At 34.4% G+C, this 24,200-nt stretch overlaps 1 protein-coding gene across 42 annotated transcripts in view; it reads left to right on the forward strand.

The window, feature by feature from the left end:
• The window catches only part of SYT1 (synaptotagmin 1), a 583,472-nt gene that overhangs the window by 72,888 nt on the left and 486,384 nt on the right, over positions 1-24,200 (forward strand). For 5 of the 42 annotated variants that reach the window (XM_078336939.1, XM_078336962.1, XM_078336928.1 and 2 more), the window contains exon 2: positions 5,006-5,132. The exons of the other annotated variants lie outside the window; for them this stretch is intronic. The gene's annotated coding sequence lies outside the window, so the exon portion shown is untranslated. The remainder of the gene's footprint in view (positions 1-5,005; positions 5,133-24,200) is intronic. 42 annotated transcript variants of the gene reach the window in all.

Consider the following 24,200-nt stretch of genomic DNA (forward strand, 5'->3'; position numbering starts at 1 on the left):
GCCACCAAATAACATGACAGATGGTACCATGTGCATTTTAAAAGTCTTAAGATCTGTGGTATTGCTCAAGTTCCACTGCAGATTAAAACTTTTAATCAGGTAGGTTTTTTTTTAATAAAATAAACCTATCTCATAAAATGAACAGTTGAATAGTTTAATGTAAAAGAAAGCATTTCAAAGGATATTTCATTTAAATGCAAATGTGGACTATGAGTTATTAAAGAGAATGGAGCATTTCATATTCTTGTTTTTCTAGACTCCTGGGATCAAAGTCACCTTTTGAACTTGCAAAGTAAGCTTCTAAACTTATATCTTACTGTTAGGATTTAAGTTCCTTGTTTTCACTATTAAAAGACAAATGCTACCTGAAGCTTTATCTGCAGCATTAATTGTCCCGTAAAGGCAAGGGAACTGAATTAAGAGGGGAAAGGGTAGGACTCTAGAACATTTAGGTCATGGCTTTGGAATCCGAGCTCTCAGCAGTTTCATGCTTTGTGGATAATTAAAATCGATACGAAATAATTACAGAACTAGAAGGATCTCCAGATACCTAATCCAGTCCCTTGTCTCCAGTAGAAACTAGCTCTAGTCTAAACTAACTTCTGCACAGACACTCGGGTTGTGTGAGAGAAGTTGGGACTCCAGATTCATTTTCCGCACTTACCAAGAATATTGCAAATGTTTCTTGGTAACCAGTGTTCAAAAAGAGATTATGGTTTTTATGAGCATGACACTGGTATCATGAAACTATCTTCTACAGTCTCAAGATAAGTAATGGAAGGCAGTGATGGCCAAAATAAGATTCATCTCTCACATTACATTTGCAGAGATATTAGGGTTTCTGACAATGCCCCATCTGCTAGGTTGTCTTGTCATTTTTTGTGGATCTTATATCTTAAAAGTTCAGATCAGGTGCTACTTTCTCCATGAAGCTTACCAATCTCAATTCTCACTGGTTATTTTATTTTTGGTTCCTTTATTTAATAATGCTTTAGGATATATACATAACCCTATAGTAAAACTATAAATGACCATATAAAGCAGCATTTGCCATCTCTCTACTTAGATGAGATGTGCTTGAATGCTAGTTCCCAAAGCCTAACACAATACTCTTTACTTAGTCACTACTCAAAAAATGCTGGTTGATGACTTTTTTTTCTAAATCTGGTTGAAATTAATTCTCTTTATTATTCTGTTCTCAGGGAAGATGAGGACAAGAATGAGAAGTATTGAGTCTCCTGGTTTCAATTCTGTATTCCAACATTGTATTTTTCTTTATACCATTTCTAAGGCTCCTTTTTGTTATGAACTCAAACATTAGAACAGAGTGAAACAAATATTTCCAAATTCCATTAATATTCCATTTCTTTAAGTGCTTTTAAAGAAGCAGGGTCTTGCTCTATTGCCCAGGCTATAGTGCAGTGGTGCAATCGACTTGCTGCAGCCTCAAACTCCTGGGCTCAAATAATCTTCCTGCTTCATCCTCCTGAGTAGCTGGGACAACAGGTGCCTGCTGCCATGAACAGCTAATTAAAAAAAAAAAAAAAGTTTGTAGAGATGGGGCTATGTTGCTTGGGCTGGTCTTGAACTCTTGGTTTGAAGCATCCTCCTGCCTCAGGCCCCCAAAGTGCTGGGATTACCAGCATGAACCACTGCACCGGGCCACTTTAAGTAAAATTTAATGTGACCATATTACTTTGCAACAAAAGTTTCTGGATGATTCCTTGGACTTTAATTTATTTTTAGATACACTTTCTTCCTAAACAAAAGGGCCATGGTTATTGAAGTATTTTGTAATTTTGTAAACTAGTAGAATACAAAATGCCTAAGGTAATGTGTCAAGTTAGATTAGTGGACTGGACCAACAATACTTTCTGTTTCAGAAAGGTCAACATTGAAAATGTATGTGTGTCTGCATTACTGAATTGAATTGGCGAGTTGAATATTTAATTGTGTGCTATGTGAGAATAACTGCAGTGAGATACATATCATTTAAAACATTTCTTAATAGAATCTACACACACACAAATACACATATACTATGTAACACTTTAGAAGAAAGAGATGGATCGTTTTTATTGTTAGAGAAGGTCTTAATAAAATTTTATATATTACGTCTACTTTTCAAAATAGAAGAAAGCTTCGCAAAAATAGAAAACAGATTTTAATCAAGAGTTAACGTTAGACAGCCATATGGAACTGCATCCTATTTCACTGTCTTGCCATCCTTGACTACTGTTCAAAATGAAAGACTCCTATTACAGGAAATGTTTCCCATTGATTATTTCTACAACCAACAGTCTCCGCCATCATTTTTCCATATTCTCCGACTTGCATCTTACATTTCTTTACAAATGCTTCTTCTTCCTCCTTGAGCTAATAGACACATGATTAGTTCATCTGCCAAAAACTCAAGACATCCCAGATGGAGGCTATTCATCATTACACCAAGTGGGGCTGAAAAGAGAGGAGAGGGCTGAACACAGAGATGACGTCCTCCTCAGTTTCCACTGCCGTTCAAGGACCATCACTTTCCTCTCATGGAAAACCTTTCCTCTGCACGCACATCCCAGCACTGTCTTCTAATCACTGAGGACACTGAAATCTGGCTTACCATTTTCATTTTAGCCTCTTTTGTACAACTTTAGTGTCTTTGTGGAGAACCCTTCAATATGCCAACCTCCTCTACTGACATTCCATTCAGCAAACATCAAAACTAAGGTCCAAAGAAAAGAATTCACCTTTATTTGATTCCTTATTAAAATCTCTCTCTTTCTCCATTCAGGCTTTATAGCCTTTAACCCTTTCTGTCCTTTAAAATTATCCATTTAATCTTCCAGAAGCACCACATTATTGCAGACAACGACTGCTTCCCATTATCACATGTCCAGTCTTCTTATCCTGGAATTCAGTTAGCTTCAAAATTGGTTCTTAATCACTGTCTCCAGACATTTCTTTAATTACTTGCATGAGATTATAACTCCAAACATGCCTAGCTTTCCAGACTCCAAATCTTTCTCATGTTCTCTTCCATATTTTCAATTCTCTTCCTCCCCCACCACCCTGAATAAGTATTCCTTTTAAAACCCACATTTCCAGGCGTTCCATGACATTTCCATTCGAAAGTGTTCATGTCCTTCTCTAAACTTCTACAGAATTGTGTCCCACTGTCTGAAAGCATTTACTTTCCTGCTTTGTGGTTAACCATATATTTATCTAAGTCTCCTTAACCACCTGGAAGATAGAACCAGCTTACTGTATTAGTAAAATAGGATATTAGTTCAGTTTCTGCTTCTAATTAGTGTTTCTGACTTATCTCTTCACTTGTATGAACTACAGTTGTAAAATTTATCATGCAAGGATACTGGTTACAGTGCTTTGAGTTCTGTATGTGTTCTATGAAATCATCAGGAAACCGGACCAGGGCTTTCTTTCCTATGTTTATTTTTTCCACATCACTCTCTGTGTAGTAGCCTAATAACAGTAGATATTCAATAAGTGTTCATTGACTAAGAAGAAGGTATTTACTAAGTTCCTTTGTATAGAGCACAATAATTTATAAGGAGTTTCTAATCTATTCAAGTGGCTGGTTCTTCAGTAATCTACTACTTCTTTTATCCCATTTGTGGTTGGGATTTCTCATGGAGCCTCATTGTGTTCAGCTGTTCTTGCATTGCTGTAAAGAAGAACCTGATAGTGGGTAATTTATTTAAAAAAAAAGAATGTAATAGGTTCATGGTCCTGCAGACTTTATGAAAAGCATGGTTTTGGCATCTGCTCAGCTTCTAGGGAGGCTTCAGGAAGCTTACAATCATGGCAGAATGCAAAGGGGAAGCAGGCACCTCAACTGGCCACAGCAGGGGCAAGAGGTGAGGGGTGAAGGAGGTGCCACATGCTTTTAAACAAATGGATTTCTTGAGAATTCATTCACTAGCTTGAGGACAGTACCAAGGGTATGGTGCTAAGCCATTCATAAGAGATCTGCCTCCATGGTTCAATCATCTCCCACCGGGCCCCCTCTCAGATACTGGGAATTACAATTTAACATAAGATTTGCCAGGGACATATATTGAAACTATATCACCCATCTCACAGACCACAGCTTCAGCCTATGGCAAATACTAAAACTAGTAGAAAAAGCACGGCATGTCAGATTTGGCAAAACAGATTTTTAAGTAATAGTGACAAGTCATACCATGTTACAACGCCATGGTTGCTTTGAAAATACTTTGCAAAACTTCTCAACTACAATTCATCATATAGCTCTTGTACCTTGTGACTATTTCTCTAATAAAATGACATAAAATTGGTACTATTACTCACCACTGCCAAGGCTCCATCACATGATTCATCTTGCTTGAACCTTACTTACTAGGTCAGAAGTTATAACTTCTTTCTGCTGACTTGGTTGCCTATCATGACTAATTTTGCATAATTATATAGATGTTTCTTTAAAGGATGATATCTTGTAAACATTGCAATTTGTATTTTTCAGAAGCTTATACCTTTTTGGTTGTATGTACTGATAAATAATATTTAAAATTAGTTTATTCTTATAAAGATTTCAGAATTTTAAAATCTCTGAGAAGCAATATAAGCTAAAAGATGCTTAATGTTCAGTGTAGCTGAAATATGTCATATACTTAGAGGAAGGTTTTTCTTTTTAAACAGTTTAATAATGGTAAATTTGGCAAGTACCATACCACCCCCCTTTTTGCCGTGTATAGTACAAGAGTGGTGATAATGTTAGCTATTAGAGATACTGATTTTTTTACATTTGTCCTGGAAATAAAGGCTGAGTAAAAGATGAAAATATTTCTTATAAATAAGTTACTACAAACAGTGTAGTTTTTATTTAAAAAGTAAAAAAAAGCTTCTAACTCAGCCTCAGGACATTTATTTTATTTGTGTACCATCTAATATTTGTTTTGTTTTTTTAATTTTTACATTTTTAAATTTTATTTTTTTAATAATATTTCTTTGTTTCTTTCTTTTTTTTATAAAGATGGGATTTCACCATGATGGCCAGGCAGGTCTTGAACTCCTGACCTCAGGTGATCCACCCACCTCGGCCTCCCAAAGTGCTAGGATTACAGGAGTAAGCCACTGCGCCCAGCCACCATCTAATATTTGTAAGTGGACTTCATTTTATCTTGGGAGTTCAGAATGCAAATATAACAACAAAATTCCTGGGGGGAAAATGCAGTTATTGAAAACTCCCTTAGAGAATTATCAAATGCTACTTTATTTACTACAATAAACAAAAGAATATTGTGATCACAACATAAAAAATGAAAATAATCCATATTTGAGGCAGAACAGAAATAAAATTAAGTTGTAATAAATTCAAAACAGAAATATGCCTTATTTGTAATTACCTTATTTATGACAGCACTTAATTTTTCCTTTAAATATAATTTTGAAGAAACTAAATTTCTGACTAATTTTTTATTTTAATCAGCACACACACAGTGTAGCCTTATGTCATATTAACTAAGATTTATATACAGTATACCAAAGTGCTTGAGATTAATGTAGAATAATTTTGAAGGAAAAATGTTTTTTCCTTAGATGTGTGATATGATTCAACATTTGATACTTAGAATTTCCTTTAAAATGCTGCAGAGACAAATTGTACTCAAATTCAAATAAGAGCAATTTCCGTTATTCCATACCAATCCTGGAAATGTGTGTGAGAATTACAACTGCAATCACCACCACGTCAGTTTCCTTCGTTGTTGATTTCTTAGTAAAACCAGTATAAAAAAAAGTGTAGCTACAGGTATGTATAGACAAAACTGAACTTAAAAATAACACAATTCAGCTGTTTGATTTATTTCAGAATAAATAAGTAAATATTTAATTTTTACACATTATTTCTAAACTTTGGAAATATATATGAACCTTGACTTGATTTTTTTTCTTACCTGAACATCTATGGATGATTAATTGGATATTTAGCCTAACATGTTCTTTTATGTATGTTTTTCTTTGTAGGAAGTTATAAAGCTATGCACAGATATACATATACATATATAATTACACATATTATATGTATATGTTATACATATGCATATATGTATATAATATATCATACATATCTTACATGTATATTATGTCTGTGTATGTGTCTGTATATGTGTGTGTATATATATGTTTCTTTTTTTTTTGTAAAATTACGCAGTTTTAGGTTCATCAATGATGTGATTAGTCAAGTGTTTTCAAGCCAAACCTCTCTCCTCTGTTCAGGAAATGAGATTAGCAGTGCTTATATGACACACTCCTTGAATCATCAGTCTTTGGTACTAATTTAGTCAAATTAGGGTTATGCTTCATTACTAATGTAGATTTTGACAGTGTAATCCACAGACATGAATCTCATAATATTAATAGGAAGTCAATTCCATTTCTATAGAGAGAGTAAAGAATGGACAATTTCGCCGGTCCACCCATATTCAGTCCCTTGTTTTGCCTCCCACAAGCAACATGCCTCACACATATCCTACCTATAACTGAAGGCAGCCCTTCTTGGTTTTACCACTTTTTCTCAGTTCTTTAGTCTTGGTAGAAGAAGGTTTAAGGGGAAATAAAAGACGTCTAGTTCTAAATATCCAGTTTCCTCTTCAATGGCACCACTCAACCTAATACTGTTGAAAGAAAAATTCAGGACCCTTTTTTTTTTAAACAGTAACATCCGTCAGAAAATTTTAGGCTTTAATAGACTAATAATACTGTAGCTGATTAAAAACACACAAATAGTTGTATATTAGAGAAGTCCTAAATAAAACTCCTTTGTTTATATTTCAATAAAATGTCCCTTTAAAAATATTTAAAATCTGAAGTAAAAATTTCCAAAAGATCCTCTCTTCCAATGAGGGAACAGGTTTAATCAAGCCTCAAGAATTTGTAGGGCATCTGGTGAATATCAGGTGTCTCCTAACTGAAGATACAGCAGGAAACAAGATGTCTTGTTTTTGAGATGTTTACATTCTAGTCACACTTAATGGATAAAAGCATATTTGTAGCCAGGGGACAGTGGCTTACACCGTTAATCCCCACACTTTGGGAGGCCAAGACGGAAGGATCTCTTGAGATCCGGAGTTTGAGAACAGCTTGGCCAACGTGGCGAAACTTTGTCTTTACTAAAAGTACAAAACCTAGGCATGTACAGGTGGCACCCACCTGTAATCCCAGCTACTCGGGAGGCTGAGGCAGGAGAATCACTTGAACCTGGGAAGCAGAAGCTAAAGAATCGCTTGAACCCAGGAGGCAGAGGTTGTAGTGAGCCAAGATCATGTCACTGAACTCCGGCCCTACAGCCTATGTGCCAGAGTAAGAGTCTGTCAAAAAAAGAAAAAACACAAAAAAACATATATTTGTAAAACTCAGAGCTATTATGAAACCCACTAAACTCAGTAATTCTATAGTGCCTCTACCATTATGCTAAATAAGTAGTAAATAATTTTCTGATGATACACATACTCACCAAATTTGATGACCAGTGAAGATATGTTTTTAGCCAAAATACTCCAGCTTTGGGATGAAGAGTAAGTGCACTGGATTGGATTAGAATGCAGTTTAGATATATCTATTTGTTATAAGTCTACCTCTTAATAAAAAGTGTATTTTTTTTATTGGATTTTAGGTTTTGGGGTACATGAGCAGAGCATGCAAGACAGTTGCGTAGGAACACACATGGCAGTGTGCTTTTCTTTCCTTCTCCCCTTCACCCACATTTGGCATTTCTCCCCAAGCTATCCCTCCCCACCTCCCCCTCCCACTGGCCCTCCCCTTTTCCCCCAATAGACCCCAGTGTTTAGTACTCCCCTTTCTGTGTCCATGTGTTCTCATTTTTCATCACCCGCCTATGAGTGAGAATATGTGGTGTTTCATTTTCTGTTCTTGTGTCAATACCACTCTGTTTTCAAAAACACACCAAAACACAACTTTTGTTTCCTAAAAGTGTTTAATGACATTTATTTATTACATCTGAATGATTTATTACTGTATTGTGGCATAGCATCACTTAAAGTTGTTTGGATTTTTTAAAACTATTCCCGAAAGATTTACAGCTACTTTCTCCTGCTTTCTTGGCTTTTTCCTATTATCAGTATAATGTGAATGATGTCTCTCATGTACTGCTGATTTCTTGAGCTTTTAGGTACCACTTGGCAAATATATCAAACGACAGAGAGGAAAAATGGAGGTATTTTTACACTGAAATTTTTTTTCAATGCAAAGCTCTTTTCCTCATATTTAGGTTAGATTATGTGTGCATCATGACCTAGAATTGGAAACCTAGTGGCTACTAAATTGGGACTCTTCTAAAGCCAAACCAAACAATTTGAGCTCGAATTATGGACCATTCACACACGTTATTAAACCTAGCAAGATGAGAACGACAGTGTCTGACGAAAGTTTGAATCTAGTGAAAAAAAAGATTCACTTTGGGGAAAATGGCTAATACAAAATTAAAACTTTAAAATATGTACTACATTAGTGTTCTCTGGGCTGACAATATTCTCAGTGTCTACAGAGTACAGAAAAGCTAGAAATAGCTAATGTAGCTTTTGAGGATAACAGGAATTTTGTTTGGTTTTGTTCTTATGTTTTCTTCAAAATGTTGTATTTTATAGAAGTATTTATGTTATTTTCATTGGTTAAAAAACCTCGAGTCTCTTCCAGGAGGGATTGTTTAAAAAAAAAAAGATCTTAAGAAGGATGAATGAGAAAGAAATAAGTCAATATGTCTTTTATATAAATCAATCTCTTAAAAATCTCAATAAATATTTTAATCTAATAAAATACCTTTGTAGCCTACTAGCATTCTAAAATACCAACTATAAGTTTTCAAGTTCATTTCTTAGAGCTTTGAAAGAATAATAGATATATGAGAAAGTTGATGGACTTAATAATCGTTATGGGAAAAGATACAAATATAACAATGAAAGATCCTGGAGATTATTTTAACCATTTAATTAAGAAAAAGAGAGAGCCCCATTACTCAGATAATTTTTTAAAGTCAATATTACTATAACTCACTATATTAAAGGCTTTCAAAATGAAGGAATTAGTCATGGAATAAAATTTTGCATGATTAATGATATTTAATTTTTTTATTTAGTTGTAGTGCTAACTTAACTGCTAATCGAAATACAATTTACAGAATGTATTATTTTGTCTAGAAATTAACAGCTGGCTTGTAAGAAACATTTAAGTTAGGTTAATTACTGCCTTTTACATTTTTATAATATGCTGCTACAGAAAGTTAATGATGCTCACAGTATTTAGCATAGTTCATAACCCATATTTTAATGAAAATATAGTATTATTAATGATACAGATATAATATAGTCTAATTGCTGGTCATTTTATGTCTGTCCTATATAATTCTATAAAATGAAGCCATATTCATCCTGCTTATTAATTTTGACTTCACAGAGAAAAATTTGCATTTAATATATTCATGTGTATATTGGATTATGTGAATTTAATCAACCTAAGGCATGACAAGTGGGGTTTGACTGACAGATTCTCAAGATTCTAATCTGGTCAAGAATTCATTTTTCTTTCATCTTATCACAGTCATATGAGAATCTTAAATTAAACTGAACATGTTAGCATTTTAAGTAGCATCCATTTTCTTCCTGAGCGCTATGCCGAAAGTGAGATAACTACTTGCATAGTGTCCATGAAGAGGTGTTTCCATAACATGCCCTAATATTAAATTTGTAACAACTCCAGTTCTGGTGTCTCAAATGTAAGTTTCTTACAGAGGCCTAAGTTAAATTTTTTTTCTTTTTCTGTAGCAAAAATCAGGGTTCCTTGTATTATATTACCAGCCAGATTTAAGTTTCTCAAATTGGGTCACTGCTTTCTTTAGTCCCACTAAATTCAGTGATATTCTTTATGCCAGTGGCTAGTTATTGGCTATAGGACTTCTCCAAAATAAGGACTACAATTATAGGAAAGAAATGGTGTACCTCTGAGCTAATATGAGAACACATATTTTTAGAACCATAGGTTAGAAATACTAGGAAAAATGTCTTGGTATTTGTACTGGAGAAGATAATTTTTGAAATATAAGACTGCTGTGAAATGCCTGCAGAAAATTTGATAAATATATTTCATGAATAGTCAAGATGATCATATTAATAATGAGTGTGAAAGAAAGTTTTATTGCTCTTGTAAATTAATACCAACAAACCTCTGTGCAGGGCAATGATAATAAGTAAAATGTGTCCATTAGTTTCAAGATACTTCCAAGTAAATTTAGAAGATGTGAGTTCTCACAAGATAATATGGCTCATTAAAAAAAGTTAAATAATATCCAGTTTAAGAGACTTCAAATACAATTACATTTCTAATTCACTTTGAAGTATCTATATTCCAGAGACTGGCTGACAATGGCAAGTGTTTCTGAGTCATTGCTATAGAATATACCCAAGATGGGTTATTGCAGAAATAAAACTTCCCCTAAAAGAAGATAATTCAAAGGAGCCTAGTAAGGAAATTCACTTTTAAGCAAGAAAATATAATTTTCAAATTTCTCATTTTGGCTTATTGAGCATATCGAGAAAGAAGCACATCAGAAAAACAGAGAAGCCACAGAGGATAGTAGGGCAGTTCTGTCCCATTAGGATGAAAGGACAAACAGGAAAATTGTGAATCTTGGCAAACTAAATTCCACTGGATTATCTGAACTATGAAAACCTTTAAAATGTGCATTTCTCTCTAATTGAATAGAATGAGTAAATAAATCTTACAATCAATGATTGTACATAGCAACAGAATAACTTTTTTTCACAAGTTACAAATATTTTAGCATTTTTCTGTTAAGCCACAATTCTCCAATTATTTTTTCAAAAACACAAAGAAAGCAAAAGTTTCCCTGTAATTATTAGTATATACTCTAAAAGCAACTGCAATCATCAGTTTGGTGTGAATCCCTTCAGACTTTTGATAGTGCATGAATATACAGTTTTACATTATTGACATTTTTCTATAATACTCTGCTGTAGACTAGTTTTTCATTCAATCAGGAGGCATAAACATTTTATATTGTTACATGTGAACCTAACTTATAACATTGTCACTACAGTGGTTAAATAACTGTTTCATAATTAAATTAAATACTCCTTATTGAAGTATCTTTTAATATAGTAATATAAATTATTATGTAACATATGTAAATGGACAATCATGCAACATACATACTTCTAGTGGAATTTACATTTTTACAGTTTCTAATAAGCCTCTGTGATAGGAAGGGACTAATTTCAGTGAAATATATACAGTTCCAGGGACTTTTTAATATATTATTTCATAAGATTACAACATTTATTTGTGGAAATTCTGGGCACTGTTTTACAGTAGAAGACAATATGTTTCCAAGAAGTTGAAACATTTGTTGAAAGACACATAGCTAATATGCGGCAAAGCAAATATTCAAAATCATTTGTATTTGGATGATTCCTTGCTCATTCCAGGTCAACAAACTTCAAGAAAGGCTCTTTAAAAGTGTATTTATTTGATTAGATCATGTTTTTTTAATCAGATGGTTTGAGTCTCAAACTGTCTTCCTTAACCACAAATCTCTGATTTGCTGTTCTAAACAGTATAAAAAGTGTACTGTTCTGATTTTCACCTAACATCCTTAATAAGAAACCTGGCTACTCAGACAAAAATGGAGTCGCCATTGCACTCTAGCCAAAAGTATCAGCTGGCAAATTGTCTCAGCAGGAATGATGGGTTTCTATATCTTTACATTTTAAATACAAATTGACATCACCATGGACATCAGAGATAAAGTTCTCCCGTCCAATGCATTTTATAGTATATTGGAACTAATGGGTTTGGTTGGAAAATGAGGTAACCCTCTATATAAATGAATACGTGTATTCTCTCCAGAATAACAGTCAACTCCAAACTCTAGTATATGGATTAAATCTTCTCTCTAATTCAGTAATCCCATTGTTTTCATAATAAATCCTTTCTTCTAACTTTTTACACAACAAATTTTTTTTTCTTTTGAGTAAAAAGCATTCATTACCTCCTAATATGTCAGGAATTGTGAGACCAGGAATTCATCTATTTATTAATTAAACAAAACTTATGAAACAATTACTGTTTCCTAGATCTATGCTAGACTCTAGGGATATAAAAACAAATTAGACATAGAAACAATATCTTCATGTAGTAGTTACCAATATAGTAGGTAGGAAAGTTATATGGACAAAAAATTGTGATAATAAAGAATATAAGGTGAAATTATAGTCCAAAGTTCATTTTAAGCTCTAATACAGAAGACATATGAACACCAGTGTTATTTTGGTTTCCAGGACAACATTAATATGATATTTAATAACATAAAAATTTTAAAGTAATTGGACTACTCCAAGATGGAGCAAACACTAGTTTAAAATGTATCATTTAATATGTGATGTCAATGTGTAATTATGCAAAGAAATAAAATGCCTCGTTAACATTAATTTAAGACTCTCCTTGTCTGTATTTTGAGTCAGTACAGTGAACAAGTTAGTCAACCTACCAGTGAGCACCATGTTAAAAGCCAGATGAATTACCAGATTTTTTGTTCACCTGAGTGGGTATTTTGCCATTGTCTAGTCGCAACCTCTGTGCATCTCCCAGTGATTTGGCTATGAGAGTGCTTTCTGGAGCTTCTGTGTCATTCAGGGCATCTCTGGCATCTGCACTTCTGTCTGTTCTAATGACCACACTCAGCAAGCACCAGCTTTCGAAGGAGACTCCGCTAATTAGCTTAGTCGACATAGCATCTGGTAACTGGTTGGTGGGATAAACAGAAAAGACTCCTGAAGTGAAGGATGGAAAAATGAATTCTCCAGGCCACAAAGAGCAAAATGAAATTATGAGCCTACAACCCAAAGCTATGAAGAAGCTTGATCATTTACATTAGCCGCATCTGTAACATTGCCTGGCACGAAATCCTGGGCCAAAATGGAGATAATTGGAATTACACAATACTCAGTGCTTCAGTTTGGCATCAGTTTCATAATATAATAAAACTTATCATTTGTAAGCCTGTCTGCTTTTTCAAAAAAAGACCTAGAACAATTTGATCCGTCCTGCTACAGCAGACACTGATGCAGGTGGTTTAAAAACAAAGCATTTAATCAGGCAGGGTTTTACTTAAACTACTTGATGATTCATCATCCAGCCTCTGCTCATTGTCAATTGTGCCTCTCTGAGCTATTATTTATAGAATATTTAAAGAGCCTGGACTGCATGTGTCTCTGTCTTGGGTTCTATTGTACTATAAATTATAGGTCCAATTTGTTTCAAATTCGGCATGGACGGTCATGATGCCATGACTCATCCTCTGTTCAGATGATTACTGTATATGCCTTAACCAAAAAAGTACTGTTGTTACTATCAGTTTATTGGTAATTCTGGAATATTTCTAGAGAACAGTTTTGTCATGTTTTAGATCCACAGAATCACTTTATTCCTATATTCCCTTAAATTCTTCTTTCCCCAGGGTAAAAATAAATTAATGGCTTGATGAACACTATGTACATTCTCATCTCCAAAATGGCCACTGCTAAAGGAGGTTGTTCAGGATGACACAACCCTTCCTCCATCATGAAAACAGACCAGCATTTCCTAAGTAGAGACTGCACGGATTTCTTGAATCACATTCTACATGCTGAGGGATTTTTGTTTTGTTTTTCTTAAGCTGATTATTAATAACAAAGTAAGTCAGAATTGGATTAAAGAAAGGAAAAATTGACCTTAAATGAAAAAAACCATGAGGACAAATTTTTTATGTCTCATTGTTAGCACCTAATAATTGTAATTAAATCAATATTTGGTTTACTTCATCCCCACAAGCTCCTTGGAAGCATAACCATAACTGTCTATTTTCTAATTACTCTATTCTAGCCTTTAACACATAGTAAGGGCACAATAAAATGAGTGGTGTTAGGAATTGATGCATGAGTGAATGAGTACAAGGTAAGTTGTGTGGCTAGACTATTGTGAAGCTAGAGAAAGTGGTTTATTTTTTAAAATATTAAAGTGGGAAAATAGAACTGTGTGATATAGGAAAGAGAAGAAATGGATATGTTTGTATCTGGTCTGAGCGTCCACTACAAAATAAACACCCCGTCTTCAGAGCACACTTGCATTGCTCCTGTGCTGCTATTGCACCCATCATATTGATTTGTTATAGCTCTTAGGGGTTACTTAGATGGATTAGTTCATCTTTTTATTTCCAGCATAGACTGTGGCACATTGGAAGTATTCAGAGTGCATTTATGAATATACTAACTCATACTAGATGAACAGTATTGTCATCAGCCAATCCTTAAAGTCTTGCCTTGTTTAAGGAGCTTTAAGGTATTGTCTTTAAAAATCATGCAAATTGAAATAATGCACCAGAAGCATTGTCTGAAAGAATTTAGACATTAAGCAAACACAAATTTTAATGAAATTTGAAAATCTAAACCACAGTATGACATTAAGAAAAAACAAATATTACTTATCCAGAAGAAAAATGGTTTTGAAATTTTTCATAGAATATTTAGGAAGAAAGAACTTGGAGCATGGAGCAGTAGAGTGAGAAGGAAAGATATGTGGGAGAGAAGAGAAAGGAAAAAGAAAGTGGATTCGATTTTTTTGTTAGCACTAAACTGGCTTTCTTTGAGCCCCTAGCCAGGGTTGATTTTTAAACATATCCAAATATTATTTTAAAGTCCTCAATGATATTTGTATGCCCACTAACATTTCAGTTATTTTATAGGGTCAGTGATATGAAGGCAAATCACTCAGATTCACATGGCTAACAAAAACACTTCATAGAATTCTTGGACCACTTAGAGAATCAGAAAGATATTTTCTCTAACTGATACTTCATTTGTGGCCTTTGAGAAATAATGCACTAATCTGCAATTAGGTCATGTCATCTTTCAGGATGTTTAGCTAAGGTGAAATGTGTAATTAGACATTTTAAATTGCATGTCACCTCCACCCACAGGGTTGACACACGTTTTCTCTTTGGTATAGCTTTGTGTAAGGATTCACTCAGCATATCCAGAAGTCACCTTGACCATGAAAATAGATCTGCTGCAAATACACCCTCACAATTAACTCAAACATTATCTGCTATTATTTGTGTTCTCTGACTTGAGTGAGCATGTATTTGATAAATGTTTTACTTTTTACTTGTTAATTTAACATAAATTTTATATTTGAAGATAAAATGATTTGTTAAATTATCACAATGACAGTATTGAGTAATAGTCTTAAAAATGATCTTATGTGGTACCCTGTGTACCTTTTCTTATGATAAAAATATACATGGAACGTCGGAGAGAGAGAGGAAGAGAAATATGTGTAAATATCTTTTTAATATTGAGCTAATTTAAGCTTCATCAGTTTGTTGTGCATATGGTATTACCCTATAGATTTGTTTTCAATAGTGGCATGTTTGTTATTATGAATAACTTTAAATATAAATATTTTTCATTTAGAATTTTGTTAAATATTAGCACATGAGGGAAAAATAAAACATGCAACTCATCTATCTGTATAAACTAATGAATGCTAGATCTAAGAGAGCCATTTGCTAAAATGTACTTAAACGCAGTTTGCCTGCATTATATTTCTCTGCTCTTTTATTGCACTATTAATCAGAAATTTAAATTTCATTTTTGAACTTGTGATTATCCTGAGTACTATATGAAAGGGAAGTGATGATGGAATTTTTATTTTAGTGTTATCGACAGTTTTCAAGGGAGATAATCAAGATCTTTATCTGAGGCTTGAAGATGAGAAAACTGTAAATCCATGTGCTGAGTTCATGTGCCTTTTGAGATTTGCTTTGCAATCTGTTAATTTCACATTTCTGGTTTTTAAATTATGTATCCTATAAAAGAATTTTTTTATGTCATCAATGCTGATTCATTTTGAAGTGACGGTTAAACAGAGTAATAATTTAACAGTTCTGTTTGGTTTTGTACAACGTGTTATATTCAGGTGGTATCTGAATGATCAGCAGGATCACAATTCAGGAGACAAGAAAAGTGTTGTTCGATCAATTTTCGAACACACATTCAGATTTTGTCAGTAGATCTTAAATGGCATAACATCAGTTGTGCCTCAGGGAAAAGTATATGCTTACTTGTCATATAGATTTTTAGGTGGTATCTTAAGCCATTTGGGTCACTATAACAAAATACCTTAGACTGGGTAATTTATAAATAACGAAAATGTATTACTCACAGTTCTGGGAGCTGAAAAGTCCTGGATCAAGGCAATGGCAGATTCTGTCTGGTGAGGGCCCATTCCTTATAGGTGGCAACTTCTATGAGTCTTAGGGGTAAGGAGGATTCCTGACATCTTTTAGAAGGGCACTACTTCCATTCATGAGGGCAGAGCCCTCCCAAAGGCCCCACCTCTTAATGCCATTTTTGGAGACACAACCATTCAAACCATAGTAATTGGCGTAATTGGTGGTTTTAGTGTCATTGAACTACAAGCTTTATAATGATCAGGAAGAAAACTTTATTTTTTTGTTTTGCCCTTAACCTAACAGTTTGTTTGGTCCATGCATTTTATTTTCTGCAACAGATTTTGTGTGTGTGTGTGTGTGTGTGTGTGTGTGTGTAGAGAGAGAGAGAGAGAAGCACTCAAATACAATGTCTGCACTATTAATTGCATTTTCTTCTGTCTTTTGAAAGTTCAAGGTCAAACTCATAGTTTATGATTAATATTTCTCTTTGGCTGAAAATAAATGAGTTGATCTGTGTGGAACAAGGTGATGATGTAAGAGGTCATGGTGTATGGGTAAGGATGGAAACTAATATAATATGAAAAAATATTGCAGAATGAAAGTGCTATGCTCTGTATTGATACTCTGTACAGATACTTTTTTGAATGGAAATGTAGTATGTAGCAATTTGGGTGAGACTATCTTAGTAATAATGGAGTACCAACATTGACAGAATGACTGGTATAGGGGGGTGAAATGTGTATTTAATAAATATTTCACAAAGTGCAATAACATTCTTAGAAAGGCCTGGAACATTTTAACATAAGATATTAATATAAAGCACACAGCCAAAGAATCTGGAGACGCACTTACTGAGTTTGAATCCTAGCTCTTCTCCCTTATTTTTTTATGATAGGCAATTTATTTAACTTCTCTGAGCCTCAGGTTCCTCATGGGTAAAACTGGGGAAATAGCATCTATCTCATTAAATTTTCTTCATGATTAACTGAATTAATATCTCTCCCACTTCTCCTGCCAGAAAGAAAACTTCAAGAGGTTTTAATATATTTCAGGGATGTGGCCCAAACACCTGAAGCAATGATGACAATCATTTTAAGCTTAAAATACCTATCAAAAATGGGGAAAAAGTGTTTATTATCAAAATTAATGACATTTGTGCAGAGGTTCTATGTTTTAGTAGCTGATTACTCTATATTTATTGAGATTTGACCTCCTTTATATAAGGGGGCTTCAAAAAGCTTATAGAAAATGTAGTTAAAAGATGATATTTAAAATATAGACCTTATTTCTTGACATAAGCTCCATCAAGTTCAAAATACTTTTGTACATGAAGAACTAAGGTTCCTGGGAATTTAAACGTACTCTAGTGCAGTTAAATGGAGCCTATTATTCAAAACCCATCTAGGCCATAAAGCCTTTCCTGACTTAAAAAGAAAGATCAAATAGGATAGGATTCCCACATCAGTGATTTTATGAAGAATGCACAGAAGATTGAATATGCACTATATCTTCTGGCCATTTTATCAAAGGACCAAGGAGTTTAGGTCAGAATTAGAAAAGGACTGGTTGTTGAAAGTCGCATTCCTGGATTCCACTGGGTGTCCACTATTTGAGGGAGACTGATGGACAAACATCTGCTTAGTTTTTCTATCGATTGTCAAATTACTGGAAAATATACCCGTGTGCCTTGATTATTAAGAATACCTAAAACCAGTCACAGTCACTCTGCCTGTTACTGAGTTTGAATCCTAGCTATTATCCCTTATTTTTTTATGATAGGCAATTTATTTAACTTCTCTGAGCCTCAGGTTCCTCATGGGTAAAACGGGGAAATAGCATCTATTTCATTAAATTTTCTTCATGATTAACTGAATTAATATCTTTCCCACTTCCCCTGCTAGAAAGAAAACTTCAAGAGATTTTAACATATTTCAGGGATGTGGCCCAAACACCTGAAGCAATGATGACAATCATTTTAAGCTTAAAATACCTGAGCCCAACACTTTGGAAGGCTCAGGCAGGAGGACAGCTTGAACCCACTGGTTCAAACTATCCTGGGCAACATGGTGAGACCCCATCTCTGTTTTAAATGAAGAATACCTAATAAGTGCTTACTTTTTTTTTTCTACTTTCACTTTATACTTAAATAAAAATGCTTTCTAAGTATTTTAAAGAAAAGTCTTCTTTCTCATCCTGCCTCTTGCTGAAGCACTTATGAAATTCAGGAATTAAGCATTATGCTTATATTATTTCAACAAATACAAAAACTCTTTGAGATGAATTTTGTTGACTTGTTTTGGAAGTTTTAATATGAACTCAGAAAGATTAAGTAATTTGCCTGTGGTCATATAGCTAGTAGGTGGACAGAGGCCAGGGTTGGATCTTGTTTCTTTTTAGAGGAAAAGCTTATGTTTTTTGTATTTCTATGGGAGTCAAAATAGCATGCTGACCTGAATCACTATGTGGATTTGATTATTTTTATTGTGTTATTTTGGGTTGTTAAGATCCTGTGCATGTTTTTTTTAAACTTGGAGATCTTAATCATGTAAGGTGTTTTCAAATAATACTCACAAAATAAGTAACTATAGAAATCCTACAAAATGTAGAAAATCAGTAACATTATACCAAATCGTTTGGTTCAGGAATCACTTAAGACTTTAAAATCAATTGACCCAACCAGCAATTTTATTTATATTACAGCACTCAGATAATTTTCAAGCATAAGAAATAACTAAAAAATTTAATTTATCTTTTCCCTTAAATCCTTACAGTTTCATGTGAGATCATAGCCTCTTATAATTCTGTTCAAACTAATTTTTATGGAAAAGAAAAACCATTTTGAGTACACGTTTCATCTTTCTTTGTGAAGAAAGTTATAGTGTAAGATAAAGGTTTATCTCCCTTCTCCAAGTATCCTTTAATAAATGGACTTTGCTTCTGAAGCCCAGGTAGTTTCAAACAACAGCACAAACATTGCACATAAGAGCTGTTACTTAGAAATAAAGTAATCAATAAACACTTCATATTTCTTTTTAAAATTTATTTCACAAATCCAAACAAAACAAGTTTTTCTGTATGTTCCTTGCCATATTTCTCTGTTTATATAATTCTTATTTAGTCTCTATCTGTTATGTTCAGGAACACACCTAATTTCAGTCAAAATATAAGGTCAGTCATGGTGATTCACGCCTGTAATCCCAGCACTGGGGAAGCCGAGACGGGCGGATCACCCGAGGTCAGGAGTTGCAGACCGGCCTGGCCAACATGGTGAAACCCCATCTCTTCTAAAAATACAAAAATTTGCTGTGTGTGGTGGTACAGACCTGAAATCCCAGCTACTAGGGAGGGTGAGGCACGAGAATCACTTCAACCTGGCAGGCAGAGGTTGCAGTGAGCCAAGATTGCACAACTGCACTCCAGCCTGGGTGATGAGAGCAAAACTCATTCTCAAAAAAATTAATAAATAAATACTATGCATTATTCTTTATGGTAATTAAGTTTTATTACTTTAAGCTGTAATTCGAAAACAGGAAACTACACTATGCTTACTCTCACTTTGGATCATTTGTGCAAATGTGGAAGACTTTCAAGATTCGTATATCTGAGAAAAAATATTTAGAAAGCTTGTGAATCTATATTTTTATGATACCTGAAATGATTTCATATATAAATATTCTTTTTTTTTGAGGGAAAAAGAGAAAAAGAAGGGAAAAAAGAAAAAGAGGGAAAAAGGAATATTACTTCATTCCTAAAATGGGTTTCAATAATGGCCGATCAATATTTTGAGTGTTTAAAGTGGTTAATGCATATTTTATGTGTTTAAAATGGAGATCTCTATTGTGTTTATTTGTTCTGGCTCTGAGTTCAAGTCCTGGATATTGTTATCAATTTGTTGTCTCGTTGAATCTAAATCTCATTATGTGTCTTATGTATCTGGGTGTTAAGATCTCTTATTGTTGCATTAATCCTTTTACCCTTGCATCCTTGTAGCTTTGAAATCTATTTTATTAAGTGTGAGAATTGCAACTCCTGCTTTTTATGTATTTATTTTTGCTCTTCATTTGGTTGGTGAGTTTTTTTCCATCCCCTTGTTTTGAGTCTTTGTATATCTATAGATATATCGTTAGATTTTGTGGATAATGTATATTTTGTGTGTTTAAAATGGAGAGCTCTATTGAGTTTATTTGTTCTGGATCTTAGTTCCAGTCCCAGATATCGTTATCAATTTTCTGTCTCGTTGAATCTAAATCTCATTATGGGTCTTATGTATCTGGGTGTTAAGATCTCTTATTGTTACATTAATCCTTTTACCCTTGTATCCTTGTAGCTTTGAAATCTATTTTGTCAAATGTGATAATTGCAACTCCTGCTTTTTATTTATTTATTTTTGTTCTCCATTTGGTTGGTACGTTTTTTTTTTTCCAACCCTTTATTTTGAGTCTATGTATATCTTTGGATATACCGTTAGATTTTGTCTGTATCTTTTGATTGGGAGATTTGGTCGATTTAAATTTAGGGTTGCTGCCATTTGATATTAACTGGCTATTTTGTCCTTTCGTTGATAAAAATTCTTCTTTATGTTAATGCTCTTTACTTTTTGGTGTATTTTTAGAAAGGGTCATACTGGTTGTTCCTTTCTGTGTATAATGCTTCTTTTAGAAGTTCTTGTAAAGCAGGCCTGGTGGTAATAAAATCTCTGAGTACTTGCTTGTTCCTAAAAGATTTTATTTTTCCTTCAAATGTAAAGCTTAAATTGGCAGGATATGAAATTCTGGGCTGAAAGTTCTGTTGATTAAGTATATTGAATATTGGCCCCCACTCTCTTCTAGCTTGTAGGGTTTCCGTTGAGAGATCTGCTGTAAGCCTAATAGGCTTACCTTTATGGGTAACTTGATCTTTCTCTCTGGCTGCCCTTAATATTTTCTCCTTCATTTCGATCTTGGTGAATCTAACAATTATGTGCCTTGGGGTTAGTCTTCTTGAGGAATATCTTTGTGGTGTTCTCTGTATTGCCTGGGGTTGAATAGTGTCCTGCTTTGCTAAATTAGGAAAATTTTCCTGGATAATGCCCTGGAGAGTATTTTCCAGCTTGAATTCATTCTCTCCGTCACATTCAGGTATACCAATTAAGCATATATTAGGTCTTTTCACATAGTCCCATATTGCTTGGAGACTTTGCTCATTCCTTTTTATCCTTTTTTCTCTATTCTTGTCTTGTCGTTTTGTTTCATTAAGTTGGTCTTCGACCTCTGATACCCTTTCTTCTGCTTGATCCATTCGGCTGTTTAAGCTTGTACATATTTCACTAAGTTCTCGTGTTGTATTTTTCAACTCCATAAGTTCATTTGTATTCCTCTCTATATTGTCTATTCTTTTCAACATTTCATCCAACCTTTTTTCCAAGTTCTTAGTTTCTTTACATTGGGTTAGAACAAGTTCCTTTAACTCCCAGAAGTTTCTTATCATCCACCTTTTAAAGCCTACTTCAGATAATGGAACACAGTCCTTTTCCATCAGGGCTTGTTCTGTTACTGATGAGTCCTTTTCCATCAGGGCTTGTTCCATTGCTGATGGGTTCTGATTTTGAGTATACTCGGCCTTCTTAGGCTGTTTTTTTCCCTTCATTGTAGATGAACCGCCTTTCTAATTAGGTTTCTGAGTCGACGTCCAACTTATTGATTCCCAGTGCTGGGATCCGAGCAACCCACTGTGGCAGCCTAAATAGCAGCAATAAGACTGATGGTGCTCTTCTGCCCGGGAATCTCTGGTCTGGCTTCCCTCTTGAGTCCGCAACAAGCGGCTCTGACTTCCTGGAGCTCCAAACTCCGGTCAGTAGGGGAAGCAGTCCCGTTGGCTCTGCATGAAGAGCTGCTGCGCCGAGACGTCGGCAAAACCACTGCGGCGGCCACAAGAGTCGCGCTGGCGACCCGTGGGGCTCCTCCACTGGGAATCGGCTGATCGGTGAGTGACGAAAATTCGTCTAAAGATGTGGCGTCGTCTCGTTCTCTGAGCTTTCACTGGGAGCTACAATCCTGAGCTGTTAGTGGTCGGCCATCTTGGATCGATCCTCATAAATATTCTTATATTATGCTAACTCAAACTTCATTCTGTCATTTTTCAGCAAATGATTCAGTCAATTCATTTACTTTTTTACACACTGATAGAAAGCTATCAATATATACAAACTGAAAAAAAGCTATAAAAATATAGCATATAGGAAGTCCACTTGCATTCAGGTGAATTTAACTTGAATACCTAGATAACTTCTGGGACTTGAAGAAGCTACCTAAGATGGAATGTACAACTGTAGCTCCCTATTTAACCTCACAGTAGTTGTTAGAAAGGAAAAAACTAAAACCCTAAAAAATGCAGCATGTATATACAGATATGCATGCTGTATTGAGGGAAACTCAGGAGATGTTCCAAAGTGTTGAATCAGCTAGAAGAAAGATTCTTTAACTAAATATGTATGTTTATAAATGTTTTTACAATAAAACTATAGGTAACTGCAAATGTAATAGCTTAAGATGTTTGTTTAGAGTTATTGAGATTATCTTATTTTAAAATATTTGTAATTTAAGAGCTACATTACATAAAAATACTGGTTTATTTTGCTTCAAATTTGTTCTTTAATCCTTCGTACACATCTGGTATTACAAAAACATTGTTTATGAATTGGCAATGTTACTTCAAAATGTAAATGAGGGTGAACTTCACCATAGATATGCATTATTCTGTTGGACAATTCTAGCAAGAGACACCTAAAAAGAAAGAATAAACACAGAGGTTCTAGCCCTTATTACAAACAACAGCTGCCAGCGCTTCTTAAAAATTATGTGCCCATCAGAAGGCTGCCGAGTTCTACCCAGTCTGAAATTAATAAAAATGCAGTTGCAATGCCAGCTATGTAAGTGAGGGAGGAACTCAGTGGAAAAGTGAGATAACAGTGGAAATGTTTTTACGTCTTTTGGAGCTGTAAGTGCATTTGAATGTCATGCCGTGAAAGGCCATATGAAGCAATTCTGTTTCTAAAGAATGTGGTTATAAAGAGTTCGAACTACAGGTATCAATAAACAAATAAATACTACTGGTGATTTTGAAATTGATACAAAGCCAAAGTTAGGAAAAATTGCATTCCAGAACTGTTTAAAAATGTCATATGAATTCAAAGTTTCAAAATTTATATATTTAAAAATCTTACCTTTTTAAATTTTACTGTCTAATAGTCAATACATCAGTAAAGACATTTAATAAAAATGACAACTTTGCCATTTATATGCTTTGCTGGTAGTTTTGCTAGTTTTTGTTTTAACCCCATTTGAACTCATTATTTTAGGGAGATTTCTTTCTAACCATTAGCCTTTTCAGACAGTCTTTAAACAAGCATTTCTAGTAATGACTTGAATTTCAGGAATTTTTTGGTCACATTTTTGCCACAGTTTAAATATATACAGCAATCTGGCAATACAATGACTTGCAAAATCAATGCTCATTCTTAAGTGAATAAGTAAATATGTTTAAAATTTGAAAAATATAAACACTTTTCTGACTCAATTTTTCTCGTTTCCCTTAACTTTTTAAAAATTTTTTTTATTGTACCTTAGATTCTGAGGTACATGTGCAGATCATGCAGGATTGTTGCATAGGTACAAACATGGCAATGTGGTTTCCTGCCTCCATCCCCCCATCACCTACATCTGGCATTTCTCTCCATGTTATTCCTCCCCAACCTCCCCACCACCCTGCTGTCCCTCTCTTGGCTCCCCCAAAAGACCCCAGTGTGTGCTGCTCCCCTCCCTGTGTCCAGGTGTTCTCATCATTTAACACCCACCTGTGAGTGAGAACATGCGGTGTTTGATTTTCTGTTCTTGTGTCAATTTGCTGAGAATTATGGTTTCCAGATTCACCCATGTCCCTACAAAGGACA

This window comes from Callithrix jacchus, chromosome 9 (genome assembly GCF_049354715.1).
Source record: "Callithrix jacchus isolate 240 chromosome 9, calJac240_pri, whole genome shotgun sequence".
NCBI lineage: Eukaryota > Metazoa > Chordata > Mammalia > Primates > Cebidae > Callithrix > Callithrix jacchus.